The sequence below is a fragment of the Triticum dicoccoides genome, chromosome 2A (genome assembly GCF_002162155.2).
Source record: "Triticum dicoccoides isolate Atlit2015 ecotype Zavitan chromosome 2A, WEW_v2.0, whole genome shotgun sequence".
NCBI classification, from domain to species: domain Eukaryota; kingdom Viridiplantae; phylum Streptophyta; class Magnoliopsida; order Poales; family Poaceae; genus Triticum; species Triticum dicoccoides.
Genome location: NC_041382.1, coordinates 710131932 through 710139976, shown reverse-complemented (window position 1 = coordinate 710139976; position 8045 = coordinate 710131932).

Here is an 8045-nt window from a genome sequence, read left to right as displayed (position 1 = left end):
CGGCAAGGCGGTTCCACCTTTTTTCCAGAGGTGACAATGCGGACATATGGTTGCCGACGTTTAATGGTGACATGTCGGTGGATGCAACATGGTGACATGGGGCAGATGGTCGGTGGGTGGTACCGGCAAGGCGGTTCCACCTTTTTTCCAGAGGTGACAATGCGGACATATGGTTGCCGACGTTTAATGGTGACATGGGTGTAGGACGAGAGGAGAAGAAACGATGGCAGTGAAGCAAGGTGCTGGTGGAAAGAGTAGAGCGATGCGATGGAAGGTGCGACGAGAGGAGGAGGAGGGAAAGAATGTTGAGAAAAGGCAACCCTAGGGCCAGCTATCTCGCGAATGATCATGCTTCATTCAAGTTTTCACACGAACACAAGCACACTGTAAGCAACACCCGAACATATTGTGTATTAAGTGGATGGGCTCCCACCACTCATTCTCCCCCTCTCGCAAGTAAGAATGGACACTGGAGTCTCCCCTTTCTCTCTCTACAACCCTCGTCTTGAATCCTCAAATGTCGACCAAAAGCCGAGGGAGGGAGCGCCACACAGCCATGACCGCTGAGAAACCCGAAGCCTAGGGGAGTGCCTTTTGCTTATTGCTCCAACCGGTCAAGATCGGCAGGGAGCCAATTGAATCAAGAGAAAAGGCCGAGGATCACCGGCCATGGGGGACAGGAAGAGTTATTGTTCCTGCTCCTATACCCATGTCTTCTCGATGCCTCCACCGTTCTTCTCCTTCTTCACCTTGTTGTGCCACCATGCGTTCGCCGCCGCTGTCGGCAACCCACCCCTGTCTCTAAACAGAATGCAGGAATCCGTCATGAGGGATCTCTCGCGCTCTGTGGGCTCACCCGAGTGGAACGCAACCGTCACAAATCTATGCCTATGGAGAGGAATCGGTTGCTCCCCTTCTAACTCCACTTCCTTCTCGGTGGTGACTACCCGGGTACAAAATTATGAACTGCCAGATGGGCCAAGATCTTACCTTTTTCCTAATATAATCCCTGCATAATAATTTTTCTACATAGTTCTGCCTAAGACTGGGTGGGGGGGGCATGGCCCCCTCAGACTTGTACTAAGCTCCGCATTGATGCAGATAGATGGTTGTCCACGTTTCATGGGTGTAGGACGAGAGGGGACAAAGCGGTAGCGGTGAAGCAAGGTTGTGACGGAAAGGGTAGAGCATTGGCGATGGAAGTTAGGGCGACAGAATGGTAGGAGAAAGACTGTGTTGGGACAGACGCAACCCTAGGGCTAGTTATCTCGCGAATGATCGTGCTTCATTCAAGTTTTCGTGTTTAAAAGACAGTATTTCACACCATCACAAGCACACTATAAGCAAATACCCACACATATTGTGTGATTAAGTGGATGGGCTCCTAGTCAAGTGCCGAGAACAGGGTGGTGTCCCTCGACAGACTTGAGTTTGAATCATGTGGGCTGAAATAGTCATTGCGTGGTTAACATGTATACTCCGATCACATACGGCGCACCGTACAATGATAGTGGATTTTTTGAGCTCGAGCTCTTTTCTGAAAAATAAAATAAAATCGAAAATCATATTTTGAAGTTTCAAAAAATTCTGAAAAAAATGCACATGAACGTAGAGATGTATACTGCTCCATGTTCAAAGCTCCGCCCGTTTTTAGACTGACCCTGACTAGTCATGAAGAAATTTGTAAAGAATAGTAGCATGGCAGCTGCGTAGTGCTGGGAACCAGATCTCCTAGGAAGCGAACATGCGCGCTAGAAAAAACGGCAAACCTGGATGTGTACACGAGACAGGCGCACGCTCTCAGGTCGCCGACGCCGACAGAAGTGAAGATGTGTCACATGGTTCGGGTGATGTGCTGGTCGCCTACACCGGCTTCCTACTATGCTACACTAGGAACGTGTTTGGTTGCCGTGCGCTACAATACCCGCATTGCATACACTTCTTCATTCAATTTGGCTATGCAAATGCACCATATGCATGTTGTTTGGTTACCTGCATGGGCTGAACCACACTGTCTGGTGTTTGGTTGCCTGCATGTTAGTCCACAAACTCAAGGCATGGTGTTTGGTTGTATGCAAGGCCTGATGTGTGGTAACCTCTTTGGCTAGTTGGTGAAGTTACCACCACACTTCGGCAGCACACATCATAAGCACAACAGAGTATAAACAGAGCACCAACTAGCATAATTCAGATATAAGCAGTACCACAGATATAACAGTTCAACGCATAAACTATAAACATGTTCAAAGCAGACTCGATAGTACGCTCGAAAGAGATGGCCCGGCCCTACTCCTTGGCGGCGAAGGCTTCGTCATGCTTCCCGCACTTGTTGACGACCTCAATGACATTGTCGTCGAAGATGATGACCTTGAGGGTGTCGGGAGTGAGGAGCTTGAACGTCACCATGTAGCCGATCTTGATCTGATGAACGGCTGCGTAGGTGGCCCAACCCGGATCCAAGGTCACCTTACCGTTCATCAGCTTGACCGCCACCTTCCAGGAGCAGCCAGTGTTGTTTCTGAGCTTGAACTCCGTCGACACCGCGACGAAGTGCTTGGTGAAGTCCAGGGGCATGGGGATGCACTCAAGCTTCGGTGCAAGGATGACCTTGCAGAAGTGAGTTGGGCCATCCTCCTGATGGTAGTGGCCGTAGTTGCGGCGCTTGTTGCTGGAGGGCTCCTCCATGCCCTCATCGCCGCCACCCTCAGGCGTCTTCGGGTCTTCCTCCGCGGTGGGCGGGAGCTCAACCTCGTCGGGCATTGGGTGAAGGGGCTGCTTGCCCTTGCTGTCAACGGCCGGGAGCACCTCCGTGCCTATCTCATTGTTATCCTCGATCTGCACACAAGTCATGGAGTCAGGCATTGCACAGAGTTCATGGCTAATTCAAGAGTTTGTAGTTAAAACGACATGACTGTCACTCTTCTCTTTCTCTCCACCCCCTATATTTACTCACCCTGCCCACCACTATTTACCCACCCCCTCTCTTCTTTCACTGTCAACCTTCCTCCTTCCCATCGCCATGAGCTCTAGCTCCAGCTCCAACGCCAACCCCTTCCCTTGGGGTATTGGCTAGAGGGTCTTCTTCCTCGAGTGGACGGCTGGTGACCGGACCAAGTTCGAGAACACCATGGAGGTGTGCTCGAACTTCGGCTCCATGCCGGACATGCAGAACGAATCTAATGCCGTGCTCATGAAGGCCACTAAAGAAGAGCTGAAGACGCTGATTCCTGACCCAGCGAAGGGCGCGATGGCAGTTGACATCATTTGCTGGGCCATGAATCAGGTCGTCTCCGATGACCCTAAATAGAGGAAGAAGTGGTGCAAGTACAAGACCTACTGGGCTCCTAATGACCGCTGTGCCGTAGTGTACTGGGAGACGGCTATCGCGCCGCCGACGGTCATCGGCGGGGAGCCTAAGGAGGAGGAAGAAGTGACGGTGCACATGCCAGCTAGGGCGCCGGAGCCAGTCCGTCCTACCTGGAAGATCGACCTCGACTCCGCCGAGAACGACGAGGACGACCCGCCGGCCCGCACGACGATGAAGAAGAAGATGAAGGCCAGCGGCTCGACCAGCCGCTCCGCACGCCGGTGACGGCCGCCGCGGTCAGCCGGTGTCCGTTGTGTACCCCCTTTCCCCCTATCCCCCTATCCCCCAATCCCGAAATCTACCTTATGCATTCCGATCTTGCATGTATGAACTCGTATGAACTGCTATGAACTAGTATGAACTACCCCTATGCTTATCTACCTCTATTCCCCATTCCCCTCCGCCGTGGATCGAATCTAGCGTGCATGTCGAAGAGAGAGAAGTGCTTACCGCCATTGATGGAGTCCGGTGGTCTTCTTCCTCTGCTCCGATCCGCCGCCGCCAGTGATGGAGTCCGGTGGTCTTCTTCCTCTGCTCCGATCCGCCGCCGGTGAGAGTTGAGAGATTGAGGAAGAGTGGGGAGAGGGAGCGGTGAGGAGCGGCGAGGCTAATAAATGTCGGTGCTTCAGGAAGCAACGCGGCTTCTCGAGGGTGGCCACGCACGTGCAGCCGTGCCCGCCCACGTGCACCGCTCGGGCCTGGCCCTGGAGAAACTGCCGATTCGTGCGTTTCCAGTGAGCCAGGCCCTGAGGTGCTTTAAGAAGCGTGCGATACATGTCCAATAATGTACGCGGGCTATCAAACAGGCCGCGCACATCCCGCGTGGGCCTGCTTAGGCTGCATACGGACAACCAAACACGCCCTAGGTACATGTTTGTTTTCGGTAGCACGTAGTAGGATTGGTTGTAAAAATCGCAAGCAAAGTGGCAGCAGTCCCGCTAAACGGCTAAAGTAAAGCTGTAGCTAGTGCTCTTCGTACGCTGGTTTTTGGTTTGTTCCCTGGCTGGCTGGATAGCTTGGCCGCGTGAAAGCCAGCCACCATTGGTGCGGGTCAAAGCTTTCCCCCTTGTACGCGGCGGGGTCTGCTGTATGTCCTCACCAGCCCAGCCACAGCCAATTGCCAATGCAACGTCGGCCAAATCAGAGGTGTTTCCCACAAGAAAAAGACAGTACTTAGAAATCATGGCCGTACTCGTAAATCATGCTTAGAATACATTGAAAACAGTCGTACTCAAAGCAGTACTCCTACTGTGTCTGCAATAGACCGGCTCCGGCGGATCGAACCGAACGTCGGTACTCCACTAGCAAACAGTAGAGGTTGTTAAATTATGTACTTCTCGTAGAAAGAAAATCTCTAGTGTGATTAGGACAAGCGAGCGAGCAGGCGGTGATTGGCGGATCCAGGCCGAGAGGGGAGGCCGGGTCAACACTTGCGCCGCGTGTGGGATTGAGATTGAGATTGGACCTAACCTTCCCGAGCTATACTCCCTCCATTTTAAAATATAGTGCGCCCGTATTTTTCAAGGTTCAACTTTGACCATAAATTTAACCAACGAGACCAACTCCGGCGGGAGAAAAAAATATACAATTAAAAACTTCTTTCGAATACGAATTCACTGATATAATTTTTGCTTCCGCCGCAATCGGTCTTGATAATTAAATTTACGATCAAAATTAAAGCACATAGATAAAAAAAGCACTACATTTTAAAATGAAGGGAGTACTTGAATAGTCCGCCTCTACCGGGCGTCTGGTTTCCGGGAATCTTTCTTGCCCAGACGCAGACCGTGATGTGATGTGCTGTGCTGAGCATGCACCTGCAAGCAGATCGCATCGTGGTTGCCTGCCCGCCTAACACTTTTCTAACCCGTGCCGGGCTGCTCATCTTTGTTTAACCTCTAGCTAGCTCGATTTGGTCTGGACCGACCCAGGCAGGAAATTAAGTAGAGGGGTTTGGTCAAACTCAACGGTGCCAACACCATCGAGCGGTGGTGCTGGTGCGTGTCTACGAGGAAGGACAAGTACTTACGGTGACGAACGCACCGGCACCGGAGTTGGGTGCGGTGTCGCGTCTCGGGGCCAGGACGCCGGCCGGATCCCGGACGTGACGGCTGGAACGAACTTGGCCTAATTTCCTGCACCTGCAAACCTGCAACTCCGTCTCAAGAGTACACACAGCGGCGAGGCTTCGGCAGCTAGCACCCGTCCGTGTCGTCTGGTCCATGCCGCTTGCCGCATCGGCTTCAGTGACTGACAGCAACTGATCATCATCGTCGCCACCATCACTAGCCAAATACTGATCATCTTGGTTGCTGGGAAGGAATCGCACCGCGTGGCCGCAGGATGCAGTTTGAATTCTAGTTCCACTCTCTGGATGTCAATCATGCGCGGGCCAGTTGACCGGTCGTATTTTACACGGTACGAGTCTGGCGTCAAATTAAGGCTCACGTGATCTCCTTTTACCACACCGTGCACATCAGTCCGTCTTTCACTCCTACGGCTCAAAAAGAAGACACGGGAGAAGTTTTGGTCAAAATCAACGGTACCAACGAGAGCTTCTATGATCTGTTCTCTTTTTCTTTCGAATTGAGGAGCAGACCTCCCAATTTCATTTCATTGACAACACAGCTTGCCGGTGCTGACACATCAAAAACCAAAAGGTTCAGTAATGTAAACAGTCGGCACTAAAAAATATCCATCACAGTGACGGTGCGTGTCCATGGCGATACAGTAGCGACTTTCGCACCGGACTGCGGTGCGAAATCGCGCTTCGGGTCTCGGGCGCAGGATACGGATGTGACGGCTAAAATGCGACAGTGAAAATTTAACATGGTTCAACTTAATATGAGCCATTGATTTTGGCCAATCCAATGGCTCGTATGCGGTATTACCTCATGAGAGATAAGAATCTATTGATTTTTTTATAACATCTACAGGCGGCGCCCCAAACCAGCCTTAAACGGCCGGGTGGCTCGCCGGTCACTGACCGGTCATGAGAATTTGACCCAAATAGGTCTCAAACGCCCAGACTAATCGGTACCCCTCATATCCAGCCCAAATATGGGACGGATATGAGGCGTCCGGATACGCACGCCACATCGAACTGACAGCAAGGTCTCACGCGGAAACGTCCGAAAACGCAACGGTCCGAAGCTCGTGTCCTCCATCGGACCGATGTCGCCGTGTGGCGCCCCTTTGGCGGGCCGCGTAGTGCCTAGCCCGGCTATTGAAGTTGACCAGCGGCACCGAAACCCTATCATTCACATTTTCCTTCGCCTGTCCGTCGCCGCCGTCATTTTCCACTCCCCCCGTCTATCTAGTAGCCATGCCCCCACGCCGCCAGGTGTGGAGCTACCCTTTTCTAACACCAAAGCGCCGGCTCAAGCTCCTTGTGCAGATCCGAGCAGGGCCGAAGCCCGGATTGCCGCGGGGCTACCTCCGGATGCATTGGATCTGGAGAAGGAAGTGGAGGAGGAGGTGGAGGAAGTTGAGGAGGAGGAGGATATGGGGAACACTGACGGCGTAGATTTGCAGGTGGAGCAGCAGGCCATCCTCGATTCCCTCCGCTCGGAGTCGGCTGCGGGGGCCAGACGTCGTCACCGACAGGAGATTGAGGCCGTGGAGAGGCAGAGATGCTCGCCTACATGGATGAGGTCGAGCAGGAGGAGGATGAGCCTGAGCCCTCCTACCCGCTCGTCCAGCCGACGTCCGGCACCGTCTTCGTGGACATCTTCGACGACGAATATTAGCTAGGGTAGTACGTATGATTTCTTTTGTATGCTTTGTATGGATATAGAGATTAAAATATGAGAGATTCAGATGTAGTGTGGCTAATTTGAGACTTGAGCGGTCATTGTCTGCAGATGCGCTCGGTTGCCTCCGCGGGAGTTTGAGGGACCATATTTGCAAAGTCCAGTTGTAGATGCTCTTATAAGGGCAATATAGACTTGCACTAAGTGGTTTCCTCCCTATTTATATTTATAGAAACCATAGATGTAACCAGGATCACCTTAGATCCACCAGCGGACGCAGCCAAAGGCAGGAGACAAACAAATTCCCAACATCCGCTAGTTTAAGATCATTACAACGGTAAATTTTAGTATGCTCCCTCTTACAATTTTTTTAAAATAAAAGATGACAAGGAAGAGAAACAATACATGATAAATGGAGTAAGATGTTTTCTCAAATACGCAAAGGCTGCATATCATTTTATTGATAGATTAGGGTAAGAAGTTACAGGGGCAGCGTCCTTCGGTGCCGTACACACGAATGGCGACCTAGAAGGCGCTAAGTTGAGCAGGGGAGGTTGCTCAGCCTTTACAAGCTAAGGATCAGGAGTAAGATGTTGCCACACAAAAACAAATGCTTGAAGAACATCTTCCTCCGGGAAGATAGCATCAATCAAAGTGTTATCCAACCTCAACAACTTGTGATTCGGGGAACTTCTCGGCGCCATCCTTTTGATGCATTGAAGACATCACTTGCCACTTGCTTTAACTGCTTTACCCCACCATGTCAACTCCCGTGCACTTCTATGGTTTTCTGAAGAATTAACTAAGAGTTAATAAGACAACATGTTTTATGAATCATCATAAAAGGATCGATTACACTTCTGTGGTCAAAGCATATATCCAGATAGACAACAACATGGAGGTAAGCTGACACTAAATTTCAATTT